General features: G+C 39.8%; 1 pseudogene; it reads right to left on the reverse strand.

Moving 5' to 3' along the window:
- Positions 1 to 38: 38 nt before the first annotated feature.
- Positions 39 to 9,672, reverse strand: LOC139193790 (mitogen-activated protein kinase kinase 3-like; annotated as a pseudogene).
- Between the last annotated feature and the right edge of the window lie 4,461 nt (positions 9,673 to 14,133).

Here is a 14,133-nt window from a genome sequence, read left to right on the forward strand (position 1 = left end):
ATTGAATAATATCAAATAATAGAAATTAATAGGGGGTGTTGAGAAGTAAAAAATGATGTGTGGATAACACATCCCTTCTTATAACATTCGCAATTGTTTGCTGTGCATATATTTTGCCCAATGTTTCTGACATCAACGGACACTTTCCCCAAATGTGTTATCTTCTGCAATAAAACACGTTAATGTTGGGGGCGGAGGTTACCCAAGATGTTCTCGCTGCCATGCTCGCAACTTTCACCCAAGCTCGTGGATGTTGTACACAGCGTACAATCTGATCAGCAGTTTCACTGTTCCTCTATCCGATCGCCCAAACCAAAATTCAATTTCCACAATTCGTGGAAATTCAAAATCCAACCAAAAGGAAAGAGCTTTTTTCGTAGCTTTTGTAATCCAGCCATTTGGATCCTCTGCAATATATTACACTTGTTAATGCATAATGTTTTCCACGCAATATATTACATTTTTCTCGACTTATTTTCATGTTTTATGAACGGATTTGGATCCTCTGCAAACTTGATTACAATACAAAAGTATGACAAATAGGTAACTGAAACACGAATTGAATTCATTTTCTATGTAACGGAAATGGATATGAAGACTTTCAATATAATTATAATGTTTAGTTGCAGGCATTCTATAATTACTAACAAATCAAATGACGGGAAAATAAGAAAAACGGATCGTAAACGATGATTATTATCCCATTGACACCAAAGAAAGAACAAGACTACAAAAATTGAGCAAAATTATCATTGTTACGTGAAGGGAGTTAAGTACAAAAGCATATGTTAGAGACGTTAGTACTAGAAATCACGTTACCCAATTGATACATGTCTAATAATAAACTTGAAGGTGATTCGAACTTGGTGCAAGGGTCTGGACACGTACCTTATCCAATTGGCCTAACTCACCATATTTATGACTAGTCAATCTTACATCCTACAAGATAACAAATAATGTATCTTCCATCAACCAATAATTGCCTCTCTAATCATTAGGACCAATGGAACTACGTGAACTGTCACATATTTGACTCACAAATTGTTAAGAGATTATATCTAGACTCGGCTTTGCCCCACACCAAAAGGAATCTTGATGGTGGAATGAGGAGGTACAAACGAAGGTGAAGGCTAAGAAGGAATGTTGTAAAGCCTTATACAAGGAGAGGACCGATGAAAATGGTGAAAGATATAGAAAAGCGAAGCAAGAGGCGAAGAAAGCTGTCAGAGAAGCTAAGTTAGCGGCTTACGACGATATGTATAAACGACTAGATACCAAAGAAGGAGAGTTGGATTTCTATAAACTATCTAGAGCAAGGGAAAAGAAGACAAGGGACCTAAACCAAGTGAGGTGCATCAAGGATGAGGATGGAAAGGTTCTTGCTACAGAGAACGCGGTTAAAGACAGATGGAGAGGTTATTTTCATAATCTTTTCAATGAAGGACATGAAATGAGTGCTTCTTTAGGGGAGTTGAGTAACTCAGAAGAGTGTAGAAACTACTCTTTTTATCGTCGAATCCGGAATGAAGAAGTGGTTGTAGCTTTGAAGAAGATGAAGCATAAAAAAGCAATAGGCCCAGACGATATACCAATCGAAGTGTGGAAACTTTTGGGAGAGACAGGCATAACATGGCTCACTGACCTTTTCAATAGGATTTTGAAAACGAAAAAGATGCCAAATGAGTGGCGAACGAGCACTTTGGTGCCTATCTACAAGAATAAGGGCGACGTACAAAATTGCATGAACTATAGGGGTATTAAGCTAATGAGTCATACAATGAAGCTCTGGGAGAGAGTCATTGAGCATAGATTGAGGCAAGAGACACGGGTTTCGGACAACCAATTCGGGTTCATGCCAGGGCGCTCAACCATGGAGGCAATCTATCTCTTACGAAGATTGATGGAAAGATATAGAGATGGGAAAAAGGATTTACACATGGTCTTTATAGATTTAGAAAAAGCGTATGATAGGGTCCCAAGAGACATTCTTTGGAGGATTTTAGAGAAGAAAGGAGTACGAGTAGCATATATCCAAGCTATAAAGGATATGTATAAAGGAGCAAAGACTGCCGTAAGAACTCATGAAGGACAAACCGAAAGCTTTCCCATAACTGTAGGATTACATCAAGGCTCATCCTTAAGTCCTTACCTTTTTGCGTTGGTAATGGATAAGTTAACAGGACATATTCAAGATGATATTCCTTGGTGTATGCTTTTCGCAGACGATATAGTGTTGATAGATGAAACTCAGGAAGGGGTAAATGCAAAGCTTAACCTTTGGAGAGAAGTGTTGGAATCTAAAGGTCTTCGCCTAAGCCGATCAAAGACAGAATATATGGAGTGCAAGTTCAGTGCAAATGGAGGCCAAAACGAGTTAGGGGTGAGGATCGGAGATCAAGAAATACCAAAGAGCGACCGTTTTCGTTACCTAGGATCTATCTTGCAAAAGAACGGAGAATTAGATGGAGATCTCAACCATAGAATACAAGCTGGATGGATGAAGTGGAAGAGTGCATCCGGCGTGTTGTGTGACCGCCGTATGCCACTGAAGCTCAAGGGAAAATTTTATAGGACGTCAATAAGGCCGGCGATGTTGTATGGCACAGAATGTTGGGCGGTGAAACATCAACACGTACACAAAATGGGTGTAGCGGAGATGAGGATGCTTCGTTGGATGTGTGGGCACACGAGAAAGGATAAGATTAGGAATGAGGATATCCGGGGTAAAGTAGGAGTAGCCGAAATTGAAGGAAAGATGAGAGAAAATCGGTTACGGTGGTTTGGACATGTGCAAAGAAGGCCTACTGACGCTCCGATTAGAAGATGCGACTATGGGACAGAGATTCAGGGCCGAAGGGGTAGAGGAAGACCTAGGAAAACTTTGGAAGAGACTCTAAGAAAAGACTTAGAGTACTTGGATCTAACGAAGGACATGACACAGGATCGAGCACAATGGCGTTCTAAGATTCATATAGCCGATCTCACTCAGTGACTTGGATTTTCCAAGTCTCCAACCGAGAAGTTTTCCTCACTCGGGAAATTAAGGGAACACTACCCCAACCTACATGCTCCACTCAGAAAGCTTCAACATACAAGCTTCAACAAAAGAAAATTCAAAGAACTTAGCGAAGAAGGCTTTGGTGTATTTAACACAATACGTTGAAATGAAGGAAAGCTTATTTATTGATATCCCCGATAAGCTACAAATATGTACATATACATGAGTCAAAATAAACACACAAGAGGGAGCCTTCACAAAGGTTGCTTAGGAGAAGTCTCAGCAGTCGGTAGAGCCCCAGAAAGAGAAGGCACCGGAGGGGGATCATTTGGAGCCTCAGTACTGGACAGAACCCTAGAAGGAGGAGGCATCAGAGGTTGATCATTTGGAGCTTCATTACGCGGTACAGCCCCAGAAGACGAAGGCAATAAATGCCTTTGGAACAAACCCACAAATCTCTGATGATCAAGTAAAACCTGACCATCAGTTTCCTTCATCTGGTCAAGCTTCCTCTTCATGTTTGTAGCATAGTCATGTGCGAGCCGGTGCAACTGTTTATTCTCATGCTTGAGCCCTCTAATCTCCTGTTTGAGACTCATCACTTCAGCCGCCAATGATTCAACTTGGCGGGTTCGAGCAAATAGGCGTTGGGCCATATTAGACACAGAACCTGCACACTGAACACTGAGAGCCAGCGAATCCTTAACAGCTAACTCATCAGACCGTTTGGAAAGTAGTCTGTTATCTTTGGGAGTGAGAAGGTTCCTGGCCACCACCGCAGCGGTCATATCATTCTTCATCACGGAATCCCCAACGGTAAGAGGACCAGTAGGGGAGACGAAGGATGGGCGCCATATGTTGTCTGGAGAAGGCGGGGCTGCCTCTTCAACAAGGTTCAAGTCAAAACGATGGTCGGAGGGGCCAGACATTTTCAAAGGTGTTGAAGAGAGAAGAGGTCGGACAAATCAAGATCTTAGAAGTGCAAGAATGAAGCTTCTACTGGTGGAGATTCAAGTGTGCTTTGGAACTTAATGTCAGCCCCTATAAAAATCTGCACTCGACGGAGCTTCAGAAATCGAAGAGGCGCCTGCTCAGAAATCGAAGAGGCGTTTGCTTTCTCAAAAGCTGGGCTGCTTAGAGATCACGATGGTTGATCTCAGAAATCAAAGAGGCGTTTGCTTTCTCAAAAGTTGGGCTGCTCAAAGACCACGAAGGCCGATCTCAGAAATCGAAGAGGCGCTCGCTTTCTCAAAAGCTGGGCTACCCAGAGACCACGAGGGCCGATCTCAGAAATCGAAGAGGCACCTACTTTTCGAGCCTTGTCAGCACCTGTCACACGCACACTCAGCTTTGCGGAAATTATGGGCATTCTGTCGAAGACTTCTGGGGAAGTAGAAAACACATGAATCTTACTGTTCAATCACCCACTTCCCACACGCAACAATAGCTCATGGGTACCACAGATAACTTTGCCAAAGTTCTCTGCCAAAGTTGAGTACGTGAAGCTTGCAGCTCCCACTACATCGCTCTGACCAAGAAGGGTAAAAGAATAGCAAAGAAACAGCACTAACAAAGTTTAGACCCATAAATTTTGAAGGTCTAGCTACCATATTATTACCCACAAGGGTAAAGGAACAGTATCACTGCTGGATAATTGGAAAGTCCGTGTGTGTCAACCTCTATGCTTCGTGGCAAGGTAGACTAGCAAACATGCCCAACCTTTACTCACATTCGAGAAAACACTCCCAATAAGATTGATTGCTCCAAAATCGAAGAGGCACCGTCCTCCGAATCTCGAGAGCCAGACTCCCAACATGACTACTTTATTAAAAATCGAAGAGAGGGTAAAGGAACAGTACCATTGCTGGATAATTGGAAAATCCCTGTGTGTCAACCTCTGTGCTTCGTGGCAAGGTAGACTAGCAAACATGCCCAACCTTTACTCACATTCGAGAAAACACTCCCAACAAGATTGCTTGCTCCAAAATCGAAGAGGCACCGCCCTCCGAATCTCGAGAGCCAGACTCCCAACATGATTACTTTCTCAAAAATCGAAGAGACACTGCTCCTCGAATCTTCGAGAGCCAGACCCCCAGCATGATTGCTTTCTCAAAAATCGATGAGGCATCGTTCTCCGAATCAATCGAAGAGGCGCTCGCTTTCTCAAAAGCTGGGCTGCTCAGAGACCACGAGGGCCGATATCAGAAATCGAAGAGCCACCTACTTTTCTAGCCTTGTCAGCACCTGTCACACGCACACTCAGCTTTGCAGAAATTATGGGCATTCTGTCGAAGACTTCTGGTGAAGTAGAAAGCACATGAATCTTACTGTTCAATTACCCACTTCCCACACACAACAATAGCCCATGGGTACCACAGATAACTTTGCCAAAGTTCTCTGCCAAAGTTGAGCACGTGAAGCTTGCAACTCCCAATACATCGCTCTGACCAAGAAAGGTAAAAGAATAGCAAAGAAACAGCACTAACAAAGTTTAGACAAATAAATTTTGAAGGTCTAGCTACCATATTATTACCCACAAGGGTAAAGGAACAGTACCACTGCTGGATAATTGGAAAGTCCCTGTGTGTCAACCTCTGTGCTTCGTAGCAAGGTAGACTAGCAAACATGCCCAACCTTTACTCACATTCGAGAAAACTCTCCCAACAAGATTGCTTGCTCCAAAATCGAAGAGGCACCGTCCTCCGAATCTCGAGAGCCAGACTCCCAACATGACTACTTTCTCAAAATCGAAGAAAGGGTAAAGGAACAGTACCATTGCTCGACAATTGGAAAGTCCCTGTGTGTCAACCTTTGTGCTTCGTGGCAAGGTAGACTAGCAAACATGCCCAACCTTTACTCACATTCGAGACAACACTCCCAACAAGATTGCTTGCTCCAAAATCGAAGAGGCACCGCCCTCCGAATCTCGAGAGCCAGACTCCCAACATGATTACTTCCTCAAAAATCGAAGAGACACTGCTATCCGAATCTCGAGAGCCAGACCCCCAGCGTGATTGCTTTCTCAAAAATCGAAGAGGCATTGTTCTCCGAATCTCGAGAGCCAGATACCACAGACCACTTTTTCAAAGTGCTCTGACAGAGTTAAAACATGTGAAACTGACAGCTCCCACTACCGTGCTATGACCAAGCAGGGTAAAGGAATAGCATTACTACTTGTTGTTAGGGAGACTCCTATATATGTCGACCTCCATCCCCAACGGACAGGCAGACCTGCAAAAATGCTCAACCCTTCATCATATCTAAGAGGGCACTCCCAACGAAGCCTTTCGAAATATTCAGCTTTCTTTCCCCCCGATAATACCTCTGCAAACAAGCTATACTAGAGCAAGAATATCTCATATCATCAGGGTTAAAAGCAAGAGTATCCCATATCATGCTTTTTCCATGTCTTTTCCTTTGGCCTTGTTTTTACCTGCAAGACAAGGAGAAAGAGAGCAATCAGTCAGCACTTGGAATCAAGCTTCCAGCCAGGAACTGACTGCCTGGAACCCCTTACCTGATTAGTTACCTGGCATTACTCTCGAGTACTCATCTTCAACATCTTATGTTTCTAGGGAAGATTCCGCATCTGTTTGAGGAACAGATAGGGCAAGTGCGAAGGATACAAGGAAGCATGTGGAGACAAGCGTAACAGCACACGTGCCGATACATCCATTACTCTGTCAAAAGCAAAAGTATCCCATATCAGCAGGGCGAAACGTACTCTAGATTTGATGGACTTGTTTTGACCCTCAAATTCTTCAGTCGGCCTTATACTCTGGAGGAAACCAGAAAACCCTCCAGCTCAGTTCAAGAATAAGCCTGTGGAAAGTTACTTCTTCAAAAGCAAAAGTATCTCATATCATCTCTTCTCATTTTTCTTCTCTTTATCCTTCATGCTGTTGCAAGATGGGGAGAAGGTGAACAATCAGTCGGAGCTCTGATTGCTTACCTTGTCTGTCACCTCTTTCAGCAGACCCCCTAGCTCGGCGACTTGGGGGACTCCTACTACATGGTTTGTATCGCGCTTGACCAAGCCTGAAACTACAAGTAAGCTTCAAGTGAAATTCATACATTACCTTGTGCATCTCCACCAGTTAAAGATACCACCCCTGGATGGAGGAAAAGTACTTCCAGAGAAGATGCCACATCTACCTATGAGACAGATAAGGCAAGTCAAGACGACACCACACTCCGATACTTAGAAGTTTCGTGATTACGAGATCATTCTCCCACAATATTTCCTAATGTCCTTTGTACTAAATCATTCACTTGTACTCACTAAATGAGAGCTTGAACCTATGTACTTGTGTAAACCCTTCACAATTAATGAGAACTCTTCTATTCCGTCGACGTAGCCAATCTGGGTGAACCACGTACATCTTGTGTTTGCTTTCCTATCTCTATCCATTTATATACTTATCCACACTAATGACCGGAGCAATCTAGCGAAGATCACAAAAAGCGACCGTTTTCGCTACCTATGATCTATCTTGCAAGAGAACGGAGAATTAGATGGAGATCTCAACCATAGAATACGAGCTGGATGGATGAAGTGTAAGAGTGCATCCGGCGTGTTGTGTGACCGTCGTAGGCCACTGAAGCTCAAGGGAAAATTTTATAGGACGGCAATAAGGCCAGCGATGTTGTATGGCACAGAATGTTGGGCGGTGAAGCATCAACACGTACACAAAATGGGTGTAGCGGAGATGAGGATGCTTCGTGGGATGTGTGGGCACACGAGAAAGGATAAGATTGGGAATGAGGATATCCGAGGTAAAGTAGGAGTAGCCGAAATTGTAGGAAAGATGAGAGGAAATCGGCTCCGGTGATTTGGACATGTGCAAAGAAGGCCGACTGACGCTCCGGTTCGAAGATGTGACTACGGGACAGAGGTTCAGGGCCGAAGGGGTAGAGGAAGACCTAGGAAAACTTTGGAAGAGACTCTAAGAAAAGACTTATAGTACTTGGATCTAACGGAGGACATGACACAAAACCGAGCGCAATGGCGTTCTAGGATTCATATAGCCGACCCCACTTAGTGGGAAAAGGCTTTGTTGTTGTTGTTGTTGTTGAAAGATAATGCAAGTGTCAAGTACTCACATCTGCCAAGTCCTTCATCCTCTGTGTTGGATCAAAAACGCTTCAGACAAATGCTCCTATGCCCACTTGGGAATCCTCGTACTTTGTGATGAAGGGGTGTGAAAGTATCTGCAGAAGAAGAATACTAGTTAAACAATGTTGATGTCAAGCTACCATCTCCCAGATTGAAATCTGTGGCTAATACAATCATCTGCATCCTTTTGCAGGCCGGCTTTAATAAACGAGCAGAATTCTGATGAAAACTTGTGTTTTGAAGGTGGAGGTGATGGATCATCCAAGATCTGCCATAGACCTCAGAACCTCAGAACCTCAGTTGCAAAACAACGGCGGATGTAGGCATTGGTAAGGATATGAATGCAGTATAAGATTGACAGGTATTTACCTGCAGCATAAGATTGACGGGTCCTTCATTAGCTGTATATGAAAATTCTCCAGTACCAGACTCAAAGAGAGCAAGACCAAGGCTCCAAATATGAGCTGGATAAGAATAATTCTCATTTCGAATTCGCTCAGGCGACATGTAAGTGACCTTCCCAACAAATGTCGCAAATTCGTAATTACATTGCTAGATTTGTTAATACCAAAAGACCACTTTTAATATATATGCGTCGAATGTAACATGAAAGGAGACGCCACCAGTAGTGGAAATGAATGCACTTAAGAAATCAGCGATGAATCATGACGATTAAACCAAAGTACAAAGATGCAACAAGTATCACGAACCGTGTCAGTATCCGCCAATGATCCTCCATCAATATACTCTAAAGCTATGCTTATTTGACCAGAATCCGGTGTGTAGAATGCGCCATGAAATTCTACAAGACCTTAGTAACAAGGTGGTTCGCACAGTTTCAGTATCTCAGTAAGCAGCTGTTGCCTTTTCTCCTATCATGCAACAAACAACGCTCTGTTTCAATTCCCACACTCAAAATTTCTGGGGTTTTTTCCGCAACATTTCCTTTCTGGTCACTAATCACTAGCATAAAGTTCCTAAATTTGGAGTTTACACGGGAAATCAATATAATTACAACTAATCAATACTATGATCCCATTTCACCAAAAAAAAAAAAAGACGTAAGATAAACAGAATTATCCGAAAAGGCGACATATGATACCTTTTCGAAAATGTTGATCTTCTTTAGCGCTAGAATCCGATAAGTGGGAATGTGGATAGCTCTCTGCACAACGCTGCTGGCGCCGCTGCCAATTGCCCCAAACACCCTCATATCCCCAGTGGCACACCGGTAGGTCTTCTCGGCACTGTCATCCACCGCCAAGGTCGTGCATTTCTGCAATCCGAGCTCGTTGATGTTGTACACGCCTGTCCGATAGCTTCAACCCAAAACCCAGAAATCAAATTTCCAGAAACCCAAAGTTCAAATTTTGATTATTCGGATTGCAAAAAAAGCCAAAAGTGCTTACCGTGTAGGAATCGCAAGGGTCGAGCTCCAAGGAAGAGCCGCCGGCGCAAAAGCCCCTTTCGCAATCGGACAAAGTTGTGAGCTTTTTTCTAAGTTCTTCTATTCCAGCCATTTGGGGATGATGAATTGATCGAATTTTAATTTTGGTGATTTCAGAGACTCGTAGATATGGAGAAATTTTTAGATGCGACAGGAATATTAATAATACACCACGTATTTTTATATAAATGATGAAAAATTTAAAATTTGGGGGTGTATTCAATTGAGAATGTGAGAGATTTTAATGGATTTATAAATCCATGGATTTTTATGGAGTTTAATTGATTTGTAGAGATTCCATATAAAATTTTGATTCAATTCCCTCGAAATCTCATGGGAAGATATGGGATACTTAAAATACACTATGAAATCTCTCCAATTCCCTCTAATTCCTCAACTTTCTCAAATTCTTTAAAATCAATTTCTAATTGAATACACCTGGAATGTTATAAACTTCTTTAAAATCTTAATTGAATACACCTGGATTTCTAAGGATTTTAATAAACTATTTTAAAATTCTAATTGAATACACCTAGAATTTCAGAGAATCCCTTGAAATCCTGATTGAATACCCCTAGATTCATTAAAAGAATTAAAATCCCTTAAAATCCCAATTGAATACACCCCTAAGTCACTAACCTTTTAATACACATATTCTACCATTTATATAAAGACACGTGATGTACCATCTTATATGACGGGGACAATGAAAAATCTCTTGTAGATATGGTGGTGTAATTGTGAGTGAGGTTGTCGGCTAGGAATCGAAGGAGACGTTAACAGGAGATAAAGTAAGGCGTTTTAGTTTGTCATTGAATTGGCCACGGGTGGTTATTCTTCCAAATACAGTGGAACTGAACAGTGTAGAAACAAAACAGTGTTTTTTGTGGAAAGCTTCTCATAGTCATAGATAGGCTAAATTCTATTGTTTTCAGACTTGTTGATAAATAGTGAATGTATTTAGCTTGTCACTGAATCTTGAAGTCGACTAAAAGATGGAAAATGATACTAGTTATTGAACCCTTTTGGCTTTTTTTTCTAACGTTCGCAATTGTTTTCCGTGCATATATTATGCCCTCTGTTTTTGACATCAACGGACACTTTCCCCGAATGTATTATCTTCCGCAATAAGAAAACACTTAGTGTTAGGGGGGGGAGGTTACCCAAGATCTCGCTGCCATGCTCGCAACTTTCACCCAAGCTCGTTGATGTTGTGCACGGCGTACAATCTGCTCAGCAACGCCACTGTTCCTCTATCCGCTTGCTGCTCGCCCAAACCGAAATTCTATTTCCACAATTCGTGGAAATTCAAAATCCAACCAAAAGGAAAGATCGTTTTTCTTAGCTTTGTAATCCAGCCATTTGGATCCTCTACAATATCTTACATTTTTCCTCTGCAATGTATTACACGTGTTAATCCATAATGCTTTCCACGCAATATATTACATTTTTCCCCGACTTATTTTCATGTTTTAAGAACCGATTTTGGTTCCTCTGCAAGCTTGATTACTATACAAATGTGTGACAAATAGGTAACCAAAACACGGATCGAATTCATTTTCTGTGTAACGGTAATGAAGATGACTAAAAATTTGACACAAAAGAAAGAAGACGACTGAAAAATTGAGCAAAATTTTCATTACGTGAAGGGAGTTTAGTGCAAAAGCACATGTTCGACATGCTAGTAGTAAAAAATGGTACTGTTAGAATGCATGTCTAATAATCTATCTAATGGTGATTCAAACTCAGTGTAAAGGTCTGAACACGTACCTTAACCAGTCAGCCTAATTCACCATGTTTTTTACTAATCAATTTTATAATTAATCAAGAATAAAAAAAGCAAGCTAGGAATTATATATGTAGTGACATTATGTTCGAATTAATTATGTATTCTAGTATGAGCATGCATGTTTACAGGTCATTAATTAAGTTTCTAAAAGATATATATAACATATCTTCCATCAACCAATAATTGCCACTCGAATCATTGGTATCACACTCGGTTGGGCTTAATCTATATTCAAGTTCCAAAAGATACTCCAACTATTCATATATCCAACCAACCCACAATCCTAAGCTAATATTTAAATTTCAGTCTCAAGCATGCACAAGAGAAAGCTCCTCTTGGTGAAGTCTGTGATCATCTTATGGACTCAATAAGTATGACCTAATTGGTTTTATTAAGAGTAGTGTTATCCACATACTCACTTTTATTTTTCACATACTATTTTTCATTTTTAATTGTTGGATCAGATGAATTAAAGAAAATCAATGGTTAAAACTAACAAGAGTGTGTGAGAGGTAAAAATGAGTGTGTGAATAACACTTTCCTTTATTAAATATGGCTTGTGATGATGAAACCATAGATAGACATACTAGGGCCAGGTACCTCCATCTCCACTAGCTTGATCGTTTTTCTTGAGCAATTTTTTAGTATTGTATCTAGAATATAGCCACGTAACGTTCCTATTTCACTAAAATTATAATACGTGAATTTACTTTTTCTATTAATATACCCTGAAAATGAGCATCTCAATTATGTCATCTACATTTATCATAACACATAAAATAGTGCACCATGTAGCTTGTGTTTCCATTACTCATAAAAGTTTATAGTTTTTCTTTATTCCCAAATATATTATGGAACGGCATCAAATTAAAAGAAATAAAATAAGAAAAGGGGTGGGATGTCATTGCCTAATATATTGTTACATTTTTTTTTACCAGCAAATTTTTTGTGAGACCATTGTAAAATTTAGTGGGCACAAGGCTTTCATTCAAAGAATCAAAGGCAACAAGTTTAATCATGCAATGTATACAAATATGGCATATGATTGAGAGAAAAATTCATGTATCTTGATAAAGATCTAAAGAGGTTTTGGTATGATCAGTTCATGATGACTCGTGCGGAAGTAGGATGAGAGCTCTGATACAATAAAAGATATATACAGGCCCTTTATTTAAAGAGATTCTAATTATATTTTAAAGGGTAAACAGCCAATTTAGTCCCTGAATTATCACCTTAGTGAAAATTAGGTCCCTAAACTATTTTTCAGAAAAATTAATCCCTGAATTATAAAAATCTGCCAATTAAATCCCTAATGTTATATTTGAAACTACTATATTCAATTTTTCGTTAATTTAAGTCACGTTACTTGCGTGTGATACACATTGGAAGGTAGATTGATAGTTTTTCATAAAGAAATAGTTTATAGAGTTAACTTTGAAGGATAAATTGATAGTTTTTCATGAAGAAATAGTCTAAGTTAACTTTTAAGGGTAAATTAGACATTAAATTCGCAACCTATATGAAATGTTAAAGGCTTATAGACATGAAAATGATGGTATTACACTCTAAAGTGTGTCAAGTGACTTAAGTTAACGAAAAATTAGATAAAATAGCTTTGAATATAATAGTAGGGATGAAATTAGCAATTTGTAATGAATTTAGGGACTTATTTTACCGAAAAAATAATTTAGGGACGTAATTTTCACTGAGGTGATAGTTCATGGACTAAATCGGCACTTCATCCTATTTTAAATGAAGTAGTCACTAGGAATAGCCTAGTGGTGAGGGTGGGTAAGGGGTGGGGTAGTTCTAGGTCGCAGGTTCGAAACCTGGTGGGTGTGTGTGTGGGGTGGTGTAGGGTCAAAAAAAAAAATTATATTTTAAATGAGAATAAGTTGGAGAGCTTATTTCTCATTGAACTTTAACGACACGAACTATTTATTTTTTAAGTTACATTTCATAGATCATCCTTATAAATTGTTAACGAAATTGAAAGTTACATTTCATAGATCATCCTTATAAATTGTTAGCGAAATTGAAAATGTTTAAAACATTTAATTAAGTTCAAATAAATTGACAAACATTATGTTATCAGAAAATTTGAAATTTCATCATGACAATCAAATAGGTAAATGGTTTCAGATTAAATTGATTTTTTTATAAGGATGATTTATAAATGAAGACTAAAAAATAAACAGTTTGGATGGTTGAAGTTCGATGTAAAATGAGTCTCACAACTAGTCCTTATTTGAAAAAAAAAACAAAAATTCCTTTAAATAAAAGCTCTGATAAATATATTCAAATAATTTGTAGTGCAATATTTTGATATTTAGCAAAGTCGTATACACATAAACTAGTTCAAAATTCAACAACAAAAAAAAAAGTTAATCTCAGTTTATTACTCTGAAGTTTTTTGGTTTTCAACATTTGGTACATAAAGTTTTTTTCATCCCAGAGTGGTACTTAAAGTCATAATTTTGGGACACTTTCATACATCTGTCAAGGTTATTGTTAAATCAACTGTTAACTGGTGACATGACACCCACAATGATTGGATGTCATGTGTCAATATGTGTCCATGTGGATATTAAAAATATTAAAAATTAAATAAAAATAAAAATCTGGGCTCTATCCCGTCCCCTCACCCACCCCACCATCCCCATCCCTGATACCCACACCAACACTACATCCCTTCTCTTCTCATCTTCCTTCTCTCTTTTGCGCCTACCCCCTTCATCCTCTCCCTTCTCTCTTCTGCATCCACCCCCTCCCTCCTCGACTCC

Source organism: Malus domestica, chromosome 17 (assembly GCF_042453785.1).
Source record: "Malus domestica chromosome 17, GDT2T_hap1".
In the NCBI taxonomy this organism is placed as follows: Eukaryota; Viridiplantae; Streptophyta; class Magnoliopsida; order Rosales; family Rosaceae; genus Malus; species Malus domestica.